The sequence below is a fragment of the Myotis daubentonii genome, chromosome 11 (assembly GCF_963259705.1).
Source record: "Myotis daubentonii chromosome 11, mMyoDau2.1, whole genome shotgun sequence".
Lineage (NCBI taxonomy): Eukaryota > Metazoa > Chordata > Mammalia > Chiroptera > Vespertilionidae > Myotis > Myotis daubentonii.
Genome location: NC_081850.1, coordinates 73,303,791 through 73,321,184, shown reverse-complemented (window position 1 = coordinate 73,321,184; position 17,394 = coordinate 73,303,791).

Sequence of the window (17,394 nt, the reverse complement as noted above, 5' to 3'; positions counted from 1 at the left end):
GGGCGGACTGACCCAGGGTCGGGGCAAAGCGGGAACTGGAACAGGCTCCTGACTCCCAAGCGTGGGCATTCGGCACTCATGGCACAACAAACACACACCCCACATGTCATACACTCTACATGCAATACACACATACCACATAAACACCACACTACATATTACAGCACACATGCATATATGCCCAACACACAACACACACCCCACACATCATATACTCTACACACATACCACCTACACACACGACACACCACACAGGAAATGCTTTCCAAACTCAGGTACACAAATACCTGTATACACACAAGATTCCACAGACGCACAGATCAGCCATCGTACACATACATGTGCCTGTATAGAAGTATGCAGACAGCCACACGATGCCTGCTCCCCCGAGCACCTAACACATACACAAACGTATTCACATGCACCGGGACTCACACACACACAAATGTGATTGCTCCAAATCTCAATACTCATATCCAGACACACACACATGCAAATTTCTACAGATATGTGCAAGTTTCAGAAATGCCCTTCGATACACATCGACAACACAGCGCTCACCCACCTATGGACGCAGCACACCTCACAGCCCCGTGAGGCCCACAAGCCTGGGAGTCTGAGCCAGGCAAAGTGCTGCCTCCTTTGAGGCACGGAGGGCACCTTGCCCGTCCTATCGGAGGGCCAGGGTTGATTCCTAGCAAGTGCCCATGCAGCTCAGGGGCCAGTGGCTCAGCCCCCACACTCTCCTCGCCCCAACAGGAGTGTGAGTGGGTGTGTTCCAGTGTGAGTCTTAAGCGGGGGCAGGCAGGGGTGATGTAAAGATGGAGAGAGACAGTCCATCTACTGTATGGGTGTAGGGTCCTCTTTCCCTCCCTCCCTCCCTCCCTCCCTCCTTTCCTTCCTTCTCTCCTTTACCTTTCTTCCTCAGATATTTAATAAGGACCTTTTGTGAATCAGGTAAAACAAAGACATAGCCTCTGCCCCTAGGAGCACAGTCTGGGGTGAGCAGGCACACCAGAGCTGAGCGGCTACGTGACACATTGTGACATGGCTGTGGGACATTGAGCATTGCGCGTCCGTCTCTGAACCTCATCTAAGAAAGAGGGACCATGTCTCCTTGACCACCTGTTGTATTTGTTTTTAGAACCAAATCCAATAGTGGGTAGAGGGTGAAAGGGAAAGTTTTAGTAAAATAAGAATCAGGTGTTTGTTTACTAGGCACCCACTGTGTGCTGGATCCATGAGATGGGAATGTGGATAAGTACACAGGCCCTGGGCTCGGAGAGGCCTGGCTGGATTCAAATCCCTGCTTTGCCAGGACTAGCTGTGTGAGCTTGAGCAGGTTACTTAACCTCTCTGAGCTTCTACTTTCTCATCTGTAATATAGGTGTAATACCCTCCGGGCATGAGTGCTGTGGGGTAATGTTAAAGTGTTTAGAGCGAGACCTGCCACAAAGCAGAAGCTCAATTAAGTCAGTTCCTGGTATTATTTATAAGCTTTCATTTATTCATTCAACTAACCCTTCCTGAGCACCTGCTCTGAGCCAGACATGATTCTAAGCACACTCCAAATTCCAAGTCATTTAATCCTTCTAGCATCTAGCAACTCTATTATTATTATCCCTGTTTTCCAACCAAGGAAACTGAGGCATAGAGATGTCCTGTCACTTCAGGGTCCCGAAGCTGGTCAGAGGCAGAGCTGGAACTGAAACCAGGTCTGTGGGCCTCCCTTAATCCAATTACAAGACATGCACTTCCCGCTTATGGCTCAGAGTCCTCCTCCTCTCTCCCCAGCAGCAGTCCTGTTAAATAAATTAGCCAGTAACGGTTTCTAATTCCCAGACTTGGTTGCAAATAAATTATTCACGTTGTAAGGCCTGCAAACCGCCGGCTGGGCCTCATTACCCAAGAAGAGTCACCCGCCCACAAGATGCCACACCCTCCCCTGAGCATAGGTCCTGGTGGCTCGCCAGGGGCAGGCAGAGCTGGCAGACGCTGGAGCCCTGCTGCAGGAGCCGAGAGAGGGGCTTTCCTCCTCCCGTTCCCAGCCTTCCCTTTCTAATAAGCTCACAGCCCAGCCCGGTGTTGTCAAGGGAACATACGCTCTGGACTCAGCCAGTCCTGGGTCCCAGTCCTGGCTCTGCCCTGAACCGCTGTGTGGCCTCAGGCAGGTGGTCTGCCCTCTCTGAACCTTTGGGGGAGGCTGACCGTCTGGCCTACACAGTGGGCTCAGGGCCCCACTTTGGACTTCCTGTCCTCCCTCCATTTGTGGGATGCGGCTTCTGCTGCCCAGCCAGGCCCTGTGCTGGACGCTGGGGACTACGATCCTGTCCTGTGGGGACTTGCAGTCTCCGTGGCTCATCTACTCCCAGTATCCGCTGAGACCTGGTCCAGGCCAGAGCCCTGCGGCTGGTTGTAGAATACGAGTGCTCCAGAGCCCCTCCTTGGGCCAGTGACCCAGCCCAGCTGCTGGCGGCATGGACGCTGCGAGCTCCCTGGGTTGTGTGTCTGCCAGGGGCAGCTAGTGGCCAGTGCCTGACTGCTTTAGAGCTACAAAGGCCCGCTCCCTTCCCGCAACTGGGACACTGAAGGGCCACCACAGCTCCAGGCATCCCTGCAGGGACCTCTGCTGCAAGCTCGTTGCAGGTCAGCTTGTGCCTCTGCCCAGTCCTGACTTCCTGCTTCCTTGCAAGTGTCCCTTCCCAGGGCACCCCCAGGAAACCTGTATGCAATCCTCCAGCTCAGCATCCTCTTTCCAGGAACCCAGTCAAAGGTACTTGTCACAGACAGAGCCCCGTCTCAGCATTAAGTGAGACCCCATGCAAGTCGCCAATTCTCCAGACTGCTTACAGGTTGGGCCCTGATCCTAGACTGATCCCCAATCTTGGTTCCATACTAATCCCTAATCCTGGCCCCAGACTGAGCCCCGATTCTGGTCCCAGACTGAGCCCAGGCATCCATGGAAAGCAGAGGACCACTTAAGACAGAATTGAGGGGTAATCAATGGGAGGAAGGACGGGATTGAAGTCTGGCTTAGACTGAGAACAGGGCTGGAGTAAACCTCGTTGAGGCGGACAGACTGACAACCCCGTCAGGCAGGAAGTCAGTCCAGAATCTCACGTCACAGAGAGGCCTGAATGAAAAACCACGGAGTCGGTTCTTCTTTATGGAAGAACCAAATCTGAACCAAGGAAGAGAAGAAGAATTGTAGTCGCTGCCATTTCCCAAGCAGGAGAAATCCCGGGTCCCGGGCCCCGGGCCATGGGACCTACTTCATGGCCCTGCTGCCTCCTCAGAACATCCTCACGGGGCCCTGTTCTCACCCATTTTATAGATGAGAACTGTGAGGCTAGAGGGGTAAAATGACTTGCCTCGTGCCCCAGTCATGGCAGAACCAGCATTCACACCCAGGACCTTTCTGTGGGATCCATGCAGAGGCTGGTCTCCCAGAGAAAGTCCCAATGGGGCTTCCATGGGTCACCTCCACTGGCCGTCCCTGAGCCTGTCCAGGGCAGCAGGGGAGCCATGAAAACGGTGGGCGGTCCATGAGTCTGTGTAGCCGGGACCCAGCCCAACCTCCAGGTTCCTCTCAGGGCCCTCAGTTCATCGTGTCTGATTCCCTCAGCCTTCTCCGCGAGGAGGCACCCCTAGTATAGGCATGGCACTGAGGGATAAGGCAACTGAGGCCCAGAGCGGGGACACCGTTAGCTCAAGCTTGCCGAGCTGGGACCCACCCCGAGAATTCCTGACACTCCGCCTCCCATCCTCTGTTCATAGGCAGTGGTGGCAAAAGTAGGTTTACAGGTGTGAGTACTCAAAACAGTTTCTTCTTGTACTATTATTTCTTAACTAGAGGCATGGTGCATAAAATTCATGCACTGGTGTGGGGGGGGGGTGTACCTCAGGCCAGCCTGCACCCTCTCCAATCTGGGACCCCTTGGGGGATCAGGCCTAAACCGGCAGTCGGACATCCCCCTCACAATCCGGGACTGCTGGCTCCCAACCCCTTGCCTGCCTGCCTGCCTGATTGCCCCTAACCACTTCTGCCTGCCAGCCTGATCACCCCTAACCACTCCCCTGCCAGCCTGATCAACGCCTAACTGCTCCCCTGCCGGCCCAATCGCCCCCAACTGCCCTATCCTGCAGGCCTGGTCCCCCCCAACTGCCCTCCCCTGCTGGCCTGATTGCCCACAACTGCCCTCCCCTGCCGGCCATCGTGTGGCTGTGGGTGCTGCCATCTTTGAGTGCGGGGCAGTAAATTAGAATATTCCCTCCTTATTGGCTGTGGGCACCGCTATCTCTGCGATGATGTGAGGGTCTATTAGCATATTCCCTCTTTATTAGGATTATTGTACTATTTGTATGTTTCCCCCCAAAATTCATATGTTGAAATCTAACCCTGAATGGGAGGATATTTGGAGGCGGGGCCTTTGAGAGGTGACTCGGTCATGAGTGGCGCCCTCCTGATTGGAAGTAGTGTCCTTATGCACAGGCTCCAGAGAGCTCCCTGGCCCTTCTGCCCTGTGAGGTTATGGCAAAAAGATGGCTGTCTGTGAGCCAGGATGCAGACACCAGGTCTGCCAGCACCTTGGCCTTGACTTTCCCAGCCTCCAGAACTGTGAGAGATCCATTTCTGTTGTGCATAAGCCACCCAGACGATGGCATTTTATTATGGCAGCCCAAACAGACTAAGTAGCCACTTTGCCCAACTGCTTCCTACTTCATTCTTCCCTCCTTCCACCCATCCATCCATTCACAGCGGTGCAGTGAGCATCCTCCATTACCACGTCTGGGCTGAGTGCTGGAGCCGGGTGGACAGAGCCTCCCCTTGTGGCATGCACAGGCTGGTAGAGGAGCCACGTATTAAACAAGCACAGCCACAAAACCCGAGTGCATCACCGCTGTGCTGAGTGCTGGGAGGCAGCAGCCCAGGAAGCTGTGAGTGGGTGTAACAAGGATGGTCTCTCTTGGGAGTGTTCTCTGGGCCCCAGGGAGCTGGTGGGCAGAAAACCTGCTGAGCTGGCCCCATGGGCTTGACCTCAGGGGACAGAAGCTGTGAGAAAAGTGGGAACAGTGCCCCAGCTGAGCCAGTTGGCTGGTGAGACTGCAGGCAGCCTACCGGCCCCTCCAGCAATGGAGTCCCGGGGGCGTGGCCACAGCAGGGAGCCAGTCAGGAGGTGAGTGGGGGTCTTTTGAAAATCTGAGCCCAGCTTCGCTTTGTGAGCCATCCAGCTGGGCACCAAAGCCTCTGAGAGCTAGCAGGGCTCCAGGAGGAGGGAGCAGCGTGAGCGCACGTGTGGAGGTGGGAGCAGCAGGCAGGCCCAGGACGGTGGAGCACTCGGAGAAGAGGAAGGAGAAACTGGGTCCTGGCCCTTGGGAATTGCATAGCCCCCGGGGTCTCGCCTCCCACCAGGAACAGTCATGACTGCCCTCGTTGGAGCTGTGTCCCTGAGGAGGGTCATGCGCGATCTCATTTCAGCCTCACTGGACCAGTAAGGTCTTTACTGCTAGACGTGAGATTGTTACAGACAGAAAAACCAAAGTCAGGAGAGGTGAAATCTGTCACGGAGAGCGCACACTTAGCAAGTGAAGGATCAGGATGCAATCCCAGCCGTGTTCTTAGCACTGCCCTGTTGTGCGCAGGAAACAATGGCAGGAAATCTGGACCCATGGCGGGCATGGCCCATGCTGGCTCCGCCTGTGACCTTGTGTCTTCCCCTAAACTGAGCGTTTATTCATCTCTGTCGCCGTGGCATGGCGTCAGGCACGGAATCGGTGCTTAGAAACGATCGTGAATAAATAGTCATCCTAAGAGCAGACGCTCCCAGTGCTCACCGTGAACCACATCCCACCACCCCAGTGACAGGGTAGGTACTGTTATTACCCCCATTTCACAGGTGGGGAGACTGACACACGGCTAGTAAATGGTGAAACCGTGATTCACCAGACAGCAGGTAAACAACGAGATCAATGAACTATTTGATGAGTGTGAGTAATGATGAGTGGATGAATGGGAGGAAGGATGAGTAAATAAGCGAGGTATTGAAGAAGGGACAGGGGAGCAACGATAGGTGTTATCCTGGGGGAGTGAGAAAGTGGAGGCCCTTATCACACGATTCCACCCCCAGCTCCCAGGAACAGCTCCTTTTCTCTCCTCTCAGGGAGTCTTGAATTCTTTGCCAGGCCGTTGCTTAGCAACAGTGCCCTCACCCCTAGCCCCGCCCCACTTCAGTCCACCAGAGCTGGGGTGTGCAGCCAGCCCTGGCCATGGTAGTCAGGGAATGGGGAACCCTGGGCTCTCAGGTCCCGGGGGAGGGGGGGAAGGTCAGGGTCAGAGAGATGGGCCTGGGTGGGCTCCAAATCTGGGAGAAAACCCGAGACCCATGGGGAAGGGTTGTTTGGACCAACCATTGATTCTGAAGATACCACCCGCAGTGGGGATGCTCACAACTGCCATCGCAGTGACCACGGGGCCTTGAGTCCTAAGTCCTGGGTTGGAGGAGGTCTTGGATGAGTCCGCTCCCTCATCTGTAGAATGGGAAGTGGAATTCCCACCGCCCCACCCCTACCCCCCCCCCCCCGGGGAAAGTTCGATGATAGAGTGGGACCACAGGAGGGCTCTGTACTGGGAGGGCGAGAGCTATTTTTATAAGCAAGAGTGTGTGATCTGTTGGGGCAAAACTCTCACAGTCACCTCCAAGAGAGGATGGGATGCATGCGGCCTGGAGGGCTCCCTGGCGAGGAGGCCCTGAAGGACTTCTCTAAGTGGAGATGGGGGAGAGGAGAAGTCCTGGTGGAGGGAACAGGCTGTGCAAAGGTCTGGCGGCACGAGACCGGAGCCCGTTCAGTATAGCTACTGTTTATTCACGGTCAGGCATATTTACATTCAGCCAGCACGGCAGCTCAGCCAGGTTGGAAGGAGTGATCCCCTCCCACAGGATAGGAAACGTTGCCTCAAGGTCAAGGGACTTGTTACGTCAGGGTGGCACCGCTGGTGAGTGGCAGAGGTAGGTCGGGCTCGCTTTGCTCAGATGGGCGGAGCAAAGAGAGCAAGTGGCACAAAATACTGCAGCGGAGGGTGCCGGGCCCTCCTGCCACAGGGAAGGAGTCTGGACTTTGTGCAGAGGGCAATGGGGAGCCATTGATGGTTTCTGAACTGGGAGAGAAGGGGCTCAGGCTGGGCCCGCAGGTCCCCTCCGTGCTGTCCTAGGCCATCTGTCTCCACCTCCTACACCTGCCACCCTCTGCATCCACCCACCCCCGCCACTTCTCAACCACACCGAGAAACCATGTGTGACAGAAGAGAATGTAAAAATATATATGTAACCGAAACAACGGCGGGCTGACAGAACGCGGCTATAAATAATCTGACGGGCGTGGCGTCGTTCCTCCAATCCTGCTTCCTGATCCTGCTGCCTGAGCAGCGGGGGCACGGTGCTGACAGGGGCACGGTGCTGACAGGCGGGGTGGGCATTCCGAAGGGAAAGGGGGAGGGGGAGGGGGAGGGGACTCCATTTGTGAGCCTCCTTTGTGCCAACCACTTTACAAGCGGTATGTTTGGAGTCACCACAAAAATCTTCTCAGATAATCACTACTGTTATCCCCAATTTCTTGCAGTAGGTAAGAAAGCTAAAGCACAGAGAGGTGGATTACCTAGCTGGAATCACACAGCAAGGAGGCAGTGGAGCTGGGATTTCAGCCCTCCCTGCCACGCACCTACTTTCCAGAGAAAAGAGCCGATGTCAGGCTCTGCCGCCCTCAGTCCTTGTCCAGGACCAGGAAGAGCTCAGGCTCCCAGGCACTCCCCTGCTCACACGTCTTCCAGAGCTCCCCAGTGCCCTCCAGAGAGAGACCAAACTCAGCGAGGCCTTCAAGGCCCTGTGGCCAGGCCTCTGCCCACCCCTGGAGCCCACCCCCCACCACTGCCCACCACGATCTCTGAGCCACAGCCACGCCATGTGGACCTTCTGTCAGGACCTCTTCAGGTCTGAGTGCTGTCAGCCTCTGCAGCTCCTGCTCCCCTTGCCAGGCGGGTTGTTCCCCTCTAGTTCCAGCTGCCTACAGCGGGGCCTCACGGCTACCTCCCCGACCTCCTCCGTCAGCTCCGCCTGTGCGTTCCCTGCGGCCCGAAGCTCAGCTGCAATCACGTGGGTCGTGATGGGTGGTGGGTGCGGCTGGTGAGGACGGAACCAGGCATGGTGGCAGAAGGCGTGGCCACAGAGGGGGTGCCCCCGAGTGCATGGGTGCTCAGGAGGGCTCGTGAGGGGGAAGGCGCCTGTCGTGTACATGCTCCTCTCTGGAGGTCGTGGTGTGAAATGGGACTGGGAGTGGAGCCGGCTCTGGGGGGAGAAGGAAAGAAAAGGACGGAGGAAGAAAGGCAAAAGTGACTCCTGGGGCCCCACAAGGGGGACTGGGTAGTGGATGAGAAGAACCAGAAATAAGTTGGCCCCTCATCATGTCTTGGACCCTCATCATGTCCCGGGTCAGCGTTCAGCAAGTGCTCTGAGCCTGTTTGCACATCTGGACAGTGTGAGGCACAAAGTTAGGCTGCTGTTGGGTTATTTGTTCATTTTCAGACTCATAGGCCAGTGCCGCCCAACAGGTGTTATAGGAGCCACTTATGTAATTATAAATTTTAATTTTCTAGTAGCCACTTCTTTTTTTTTTTTTTCTTAATGTATTTTTATTGAATTAAGAGAGGAAGGGAGAGGGGGAGAAAGATAGAAGCATCAATGATGAAAGGGAATCATTGATCGGCTGCCTCCTGCACGGCCCTCACTGGGGGTTGAGCCCGCAACCTGGGCTTGTGCCCTTGCCTGGAATCAAACCCAGGACCCTCCAGTCCACAGGCCGATGCTCTAGTCTCTGAGCCAAACCAGCCAGGGGTAGCCACTGCTTTTTAAAAGAAGCAGCTGAAGTTAATTTTAATGTTTTATTTAGCTCAGTATACTTCAAATATTATTTCTACATGTAATCAAGATAAAAACCTTTGAGATCTTTTAAGTCTTTTTTTTTTCACACTAAGTGTTCAAATCCAGAGTGTCTTTTATGCTTACACCTCAGTTTGGACTAGCACATTTCGGGTGCTCAGTAGCCACGTGTAGTTACTGTACTGGACATCACAGTGCTAGACTATAAGCTTGATGAGAGCGGGGACCATGATTCTTCCCACCATTGTTATCTCCAGGGTATGGCATGTAATGGGTAGTCAGGAAATGTTTGTTGAATGACTAACTGACCAACTGGCTGAATGGATGAATGAATGAACAAATGGGCTGAGGCCTTGTTAGATCAAAAGCCAGATTCCCAGCATAGGGCATGGGAACAGCCTAGAAAGAAATTCTAGTCCCACCTCTGCGTCCAGTTCTCTGCGTGATCATAGTGAGTCCTGCCTCTCCCTGGACCTCAGTTCCCCATCTGTACAATGGGTTGGGGAGTTGGCCTGTGTGGTTTTTTTCCTGGGCTCTCGCTAGAGTTTCTCAGGAGCAGCCCAGCCTCCTCTCTGCGGCTGCCTTCCCTAAGTCTCCTCCTCCTGGGTGTGAGACAGGAGGTGTCAGGAGAGGCCTCAAGTGGCCTGCTGTACAGAGCAGAACCAGGCCCCAGAAAGGGAAACTGAGGCAGGGCTCCTGCCACACAATGGCCTTGGTCCGGGGAGCAAAGCCAAGGTGGGTGCTTGGGCCTGGCCCTCCCCCAGGGCAGGGCTTCTCCCTCTGATTCTACAGAGAAGGAAAGAGAGGCCGGGAGATGTGCTGAGATCAGTCCCAGGTCACAGAGGAGGTAAGGCAGAGCTGGGCCTCTGCTTTCCTCATCTGAAAATGGGCACAAACGCTGCCTTCATTTTATGGAACACCAGTGCCTCAAGTCCTGGCTCCGCTACTTCACAGCCCTTGGTTTTGGGCAAGACGTTTTACCTGGCTGTGCTCGATGTCCTTATTTGTCAATGGGGAGGGTAATAATACTAACCCCATTGCGTCGTTGCGCCCATGAAACGTGTGAACGTTCGTGAAGCATTCCTAAGCGTGCCTGGGTGCTCTGAGTGTCGTACGAGTGATAGGTGCTGTTATCAGCCTTCACCGTGAAGCTGTTCTGCAGCTCAAATAAGGCGAGGGATGTGACCGGCGTTTGCAAACTGTGAAGTCCTCTCTGGAGAGGCAAGCATTTTTTTTTTTTTTTTGGCTGCAAAGGACGTTCCAAACTGTAAAACGCGTAATGACTTGCAGAGCATTTTGTAAACGTTGCCGCATTAAGGAGGCTTTTGTAGATTAGCTTTGTTATAATCCGGAGAGCACTTCAGCATCACAAATCACTTTGGAGACCGTTGAGCTCTCTGTAAGGGCTTTCAAGGCTGTCGAGGGCCGTGCAAGTCTGAGGCAAGTGGGCCGTTCAGAGACGTGGGCAAGAAGCAGGGTGGGAGTGGGTAAAGGAAGAAACTAGAACCGAGGCTCGAACTGCAGCCCGTTTCCCCTCTGTGCTCATCGCTGCCCATGCCAGCCCGCGCGGAGAAATTCCAGCGTATCCGCAGATGCCTGAAACCAGGGAGGCCTGGCTGCATTGCTGACTCAGCCTGACGGGAGGCGTTAAGCAGGAATTGGCCCATCTTCCTTGCATTCATGCCTTGTCTTTTTCCTACCGCAAAGGCAATGAACCTGACACCACTTAAAGATTTCCCTGTGGGTGGCCTCTGGAGCTGGGGAGGTGGTGAGCACCTGGGCTGCCGGGTGACCTTGCTCTGCTGCCCACTTGGACCTGGTCTGGAGACCCAGCCCCGAGTGCCTGCTGCCCCTGTTGACAGAGTAATGGGGGTTCCAGGGCTGAGGGCAGGGGAGGCCACTGCCTTCTAACAGCTGTGGGGGCAGCGCAGAGGCCCCAGGCCAGGGAGTTCCTGGGTTCTAATCCCAGCTCTGCTGCTTTCTCATCTATGACCTTGGGTGGGTTCCCTTCCTGCTCTGAGCCCATAAGCCAGCCGTGGGCAAACTACGGCCCGTGGGCCGGATCCAGCCCGTTTGAAATGAATAAAACTAAAAAAAAAAAAAAAAAAAGACCGTACCCTTTGATGTAATGATGTTTACTTTGAATTTATATTAGTTCACACAAACACTCCATCCATGCTTTTGTTCCAGCCCTCCGGTCCAGTTTAAGAACTCATTGTGGCCCTCGAATCAAAAAGTTTGCCCACCCCTGCCATAAGCCCTCAGCCACAACATGGACAGAGAATGCTTGTTTGTGTGTATGCCATTGGGTGGCCTGCTGTGCATGCAGATTCTGTCCCATCTCCCGTCCACAGGCCTGCCGGCCTTCAAATATGGGAGAAGTAGAAGGCGAGGTCGTGTGCGTGCGTGTGTGGGGTAGGGGTTAGGAGCATGGCATTTCAAATGACAAAAGACTGCATCCAAATCCTGGCTCTGCAGCATACAGCTGTGTGTCTTTAGGCAAGTCACATCACCTCTCTGAGCCTCCATTTCCTTGGCTATCAAACGAGCATAATAGTTGCTACCTCATGAAAAGTTGGTAAGGATTCGAATAATGTGTGTGGCATGCATGGCACACAGGCACTGCTCCACCAATGGGAGCTGGCATCCCTCTCTCGGCAAACTATTTCGGGAGCCCATTGCACTCGGCCATGCCATGCACTTGTCCGTCATTTGCAATGGCTTGATAAAAAGCCTGCTTTCCACGTAACCCAGATGGCAGCTGGGGCCCTGGATGCTTTGGATCCAGCCAGAGCCCTCCATCCCTGGAGCGGGGGCAAGTAGACCTCTTTTTCAGAGCCCCTCTCTTCCCCGTCCCTGGGCTGCACAGTGCAGCCCCCAAAGTGAAACTCAACTCCTCTTAGAGCTCCTTGCACAGCCACAAGGGAGCGATGCGCCTTTTGCTGTAGATTTCATAGACAAAGGAGGGTCTACCCTGCAGCCACACCGACGAGATGGCCCGGTGCTGGCGGGATTCCTGCTCCAGTGCGGGCTCCCTGCCCTCTGAGCTCATCCCAGGCTCTCTCCCTCCTGCCCTACTTCTTCTCTTCCTCCCTTTCCTTTGCAGAAACAAGACATCGACTTTCCCTGCTGCAGTGTAACTCATTTTTCTGAACACAACGAGTCTCTTCCCAGCAACTGTAGTGAATGCAGGCTTTCTTCATCTACGTGTGTCCGCTGGTCCAAATGCTCCAGCAGGGCTGGTACTGTGCCCCTGTTCACGGCTGTATCCCCAGCACCTGCCTGGTTTTTGGCCCCCAGTAGGCAGCCCGTAGACATGCAGTGAGTAACTGGATAAGTGAGTGGGCGGGGCTTTTGAGGCAGGGGGAGCCGAGAAGCTGCCTCCGTGGTTGTCGAGGGCCCTCGGCTCTTGGAGGTCAGCTCTGTGGACGGCAGCTCTGTGGCAAGGGGACTCGTTCACGAAGAGGCTGAAGCTGACGTGTGTCCTTTTCAGACCCTGAAACAACCCCAGACCAACACATTCTTGGATTCTCCGAGGGCCCTGTGAACATTAGCACTAGGGGGTTCCTTTTAGGGTCCGATGCTTTCCCGTCAGCAGCCGCGTCTGCTCTGGGGCACCAAGGGTGACAAAGACACAGGGCCGTGCTTCCCAGGACGGCTGCACGTCCGCGTGCCCTGGAAAGCTTTCAACACCAGAGCTGTGGGGTCCACTCCTCCCCCCCTGAGATTCCAATTCAAATGATCTGATACCCCTGATCCAGAGAAGGGGCTGGGTTTTTTAAATGAATGGGTCTAAGAATATCTGTGGGGTTTTCACATGAAACCTCCCTCCCCCAATGGACCAGGCCGATCTGTGGGCTGGTGGTCCGGGTGAGGGACTGGCCGAGTGGTGGACAGGAAGGTGTGTGGGCTTTGGAGTCACGGAGGCCTGGGTTTGAACTCCACGTCGACCGCGCTCCAGCTCTGTGGCCTTGGGCAAGTCGCTTCGCCTGCATTCGTTTCCTCCTCCGTTCGCTGGCAATCAGAATTCCTACCTCACAGGTTGGCCGGGATCAATCAGGAAGAGAGTGTCCTATCTAATTACCTGGCGCAGGCCCAGCCGCGCGCTGGGGCTTCGATAAGTATGGTTCTGTTGTCTTCCTGAGCCAGCGTAGGGGTCGGAGTGGAGGACAAGTGTGACCTCGGCCAAGTCACTCCCATCTCTGAGCCTCAGTGACCCCATTCAGCTCAACCCTGAGAAGCAGTTAAGGGCTGAGCTTTGGAGGCAGACAGACCTGCTTTAGCCGGTTCTCTGGGGCAAGTCACTCAACCTCTCTCTGAGGCTCAGTTTCCACATCTGTGGAGAGAGAACCAGTGGTGTGTACATCTCATCGCAACTCTGTGTTCAGTGACATCAAGTTGGTAGCTGGAAATGGGCCGTTGTGGAGTATTTACACCAAGGAAATTGGCAAATCAGGACTCTCCCGGCCCACCCCAAGGCCCTATAAAAGTCAGTTTACCAGCACTCTACTGTGACTCAGAAAACGATTCCTTTCACCATGATTGTTGGGAGATTCAGAGAGCCATTGCCTGTTGAGCACTTAGCACAGCACCTGGGACTTAGCACAGCACCTGGGCACTAATGCACACTAGTTAAACACTCAACATTTATAAGCCATCACTTTGTCTCTGGCCTGGTATAACATGGTCGCACATCTGTCATCTCAGGTAGCTTTAACAATGGCAGGAAATTTCTAGAGGAGGAAATTCAGGCTTCAAATGCAATTAAAAATTTCAGGCCTACTGTGTGCAAAGTTTATTCTTATATATCCATTTCATTTCAGCCTTACCTCTCCCTTTTTCTCATTGCAGATAAGGAATCAAAGGCCCTGAATGGGCAAGTGACCCACCCAAGGTCACACCTTGAGCCCAAGGTCAGCTTGAGCCCAAGGCCTTGGTTTTGGTCTTGACCCAGCATGTGCCAGGCTGCATGTCCCCTGAGCTCCCTCCCCACTTTATCCAGCTGCATTTCCTTCTAGATGAGGGCAAGCTCTGCTGATTTGATCTCTCTGGCCCTTTCTAGCTCTGACATCCTCAGTATTTAAATCAGCACATGAATATTTTACAAGCATCCCGGGCGAAAATAACCCCCTGCCTGGTTATGTCAGGCTGCGGCCCCAGTCGCCAGGCCCAGGCGCTTCTGCTATTTGCGAGACATGCAATTCTGTGAGGCCTCCCAGCAGCAGCAGCCAAGGAATCGATAGCCTTTAAATAAGTAATTAGAGGAGCCGAAGACGTCGGCACAGCCAGGAGTGAGCAGGGGAATAGAAACTCATTCTCTCCCTATGAAGGGCCTGGTTCTGTTTCTTGGTCGAGAAATGTGACAGGGTCTGGGCAGGTGAGAGATGGGGGAAGCTCAGGGAAGAACAGGATGAGACCAACAACCGTTGGTATTTATGGAGCACCTCCTATGCGTCCAGCGTTGTCTTATCATTGCCATACCCAGTGTTCTCCTAAGGACAGGCTCAGAGAGGGAAGTCAGTGGCCCAGGGCCACACAGCTAGGGAGCTGCAGAGTGGCAGGCCTTTGTCACTTCAGAGCAGGGTTCCTCACCCTTGGCGCTATTGACATTTGGGGCTGGGCCGTTTTTCTTGGGGTGGGGATGAAGGGGGCTGTCTTGTGCATCGTAGGAGGTTTAGCAGCCCTGGTTTCTACCCACTAGATGTGAGTAGCATGTCCTCTCCACTTGTGACGATCGAAAATGTCTTCAGACATTGCCCACTGTCCTCTTGGTGGCGTGGTGGGGGTGGGGCAGGGGTGTCAGTCTTTCCTCTGTTTCTGGTGGCCTTGGGGTTAAGGATCAAAATCTTTCTCCCAACCTGGAGTGGCAGCTCTGGAGCCGAGGATGGCTAGGCGAGGACACTGGCTGGGTGACCTTGGGCAAGTTCTCAACCTCTCTGTGTCTCAGTTCCTAGTTGTAAAATACCCCCTCCCCCAAGAGGTTATCGTGAGGTTTAAATGAGTTAGTTAGTGCCTGGTGCGTAAGTGTGACCTATTGTCACAATCCACAGGCCTGAGGGACATTGGTACCGCTCTCCCCATAAGAAACGAAAGAAGGACAGCAGACCCTTGCGGGCACCTCCAACTTCTGCTGTCTCCCTTCCGGCTGCACCCCCCCTCCCACCAGCCCTGGAGGAGTTAGGGAGAACCTGCAACAAGGTTGGCCATTTAGTCCCACAGGATCGCAAGGCACTGGGAGCAAACGCAGCCGCTTCCGCTCCCTGCAGTGCTGCCGGCGCTTGGACAGGAAGGTGGAGGCGCTGCACGCTGGCTTACAGAAGCATCCGATTAGCATGCAATTCCTTTTATTTTCCAGGAAGCTATAAAGATACATATAAACAAACATATTTTTACCACTGGAGTTGTTCATCACATTTTATTGGTCTGTAGCCTGTGTTTTTGTTATACTGATGTCTGGTAGGAACAAGGTTCTGGGATGTTATCCTCATTTGGGTGCTGGGAAGAAACAGTCGCCGGAAAGGCATTACAGGGTCTGTACTTACGGAGCAGCCCACAGTGCAGGAGGGTGTGTGTGTGTGTGTGTGTGTGTGTGTGTGTGTGTTATTCCTCCCTTCCCCCAAAAGGAAGGGTCCCTTGAAGTGCCTGGCACAGCCTTGTCCTATAGTTGAGGAGTCGGAGGCCCAGGACTGCATGGTGCTTTGTCCAGGATCACAGAGCAGCGTGGTTCAGCAGCCGTGCTCTGAGTGTATTAGTCAACTCCAGCTGCTGTAATAGCAAGGCCGCCAGTCTCAGCGGCACAACTGAGTTGTCTTTCTTGCTCACAGGGCAGGTGTTCCTGACTGGTGGATGTGCCTTCCACGTGGTGATTCAGGGACCCAGGCTCCCTCCTTGGGACTACACCCTCTGTTAGGGCCTGATAATCACCTGCTTTTCAACTGGATGGGGGAAGAATTCAGAGGGTTGCAGGTTTTTATATGGGTTTTTATGGAGGGTTTTTTAGGTCAGGCCTGGAAGTGGCCCGTGTCACTTCTATCCACATTCCATCAGCCCAAGCCGCATTCTATACCCAGCTGCAAGAGGGGTTGGGACAGGTGGCCTGGCTGCATGCCCAGGAGGAAGAGAGGCAGGTTGGTGAGTAGCTGGCCAGTCTGGGTGCCTGGCCCTGGGCTGGAAGCTGCAGGCCGGAGGTGACTGAGCCGGAACCTACCCTCGCCAAGTTCAGTCTAGTGTTGGGGGGCGGGGCGGGGGGGGGGGGAGAGAAGCAGCAGACACAGTTAGTGAATGTCCCGGGCTTGAGGTGCAGAATAAGGACTCGTCTTTTTGATCTGCTCTCCCATTGGTCACAGGAAGTCTGTTGACTTCTCTGTAGAGAGAACCCACCCGGTGATGAGTCCGAGACTCCTGGGGTCCCTGCTAACTCAGTCCAAAAGGTGTCAGCAGTCCTTGCGAATAAAGGGTTGCAGAGAAGAAACTGGAAGGCCTGGCTCATTTCCTGAAAGACCCTCTTCTCTGCGTCAGGCCCAGTAGCATTTCCTTTTCAGGGGGAGTTTCTCTCTCCAGGGTTCCATGTCACATCACAGACCACAGGCCTCGCCCCAACAGAGCAGCACCGAAGAGGTGACCTAGCTGCTCAGTTCACTCGCATGCTCACACCCCTGGCCACAGCAGTCTGCCGCTTTGGTTAACCAGTAACTATATGGGGATCCCAAGACGGTGAGAGGACTCTGACCTCCTGCCACAGAAGCTGTCTGGGGCCGAAACTCTGCACCCCCAGCAGCTAGCATATGGGCATGTGGCCTGAGGTGTGGCACAGGGTCAGCCAGACCTTTAAAGCCACTGCACCGGATTGGCATCTAGCGATGGGTGACACACCAGCTGCATGGCCCGAGGTACCAGCAGGGGCCGCTGTGACCAGCTGGCAGATGGCAGCCTCCAACCTGGCACCTTGGCCAGGCCTGAACTCTCCGGGCGCCCTTCCTGTCAAGCCTGTTTCTCCAGTTCCCCTGTCAATTGTATGCGTCACCTGATACTTTTCCAAACAGCTTCTTTAGGTTTTCAGTCCCTCTGCACCCAGGGCAGCCCAGCACCCTGCCCGATAGAGCCCCGGCCTGCACCTGGCACCGGCCCACTCCCTCAAGGATCTGCTTTGCTGCCAGCATCACCCAGACCCCAGGCAGCTCTACCAACCTCCACCCTCGAGGGGAAGGCCAGGCTTCCCCGCTCTGCCCTCCTGGAGATGGCTCAGCAATTCTCAATGAACCTGTTTGTCACACTCTTTCCATATTAAGAGTTCGTGACATGGGACATGGGCCCTTGGCCTTATGAGGCCTCACTGGTTTGAGGACCAGTCCCTCTTCCCCACACCGTTTGGAAAGTGATCCTTACTTCTCTACAGAGGTGGGTGGTCCCAGCAAAGAGTTGTCACATGGTCGTATGACCTCACTCTTCAGCTTCAGCTATTGGT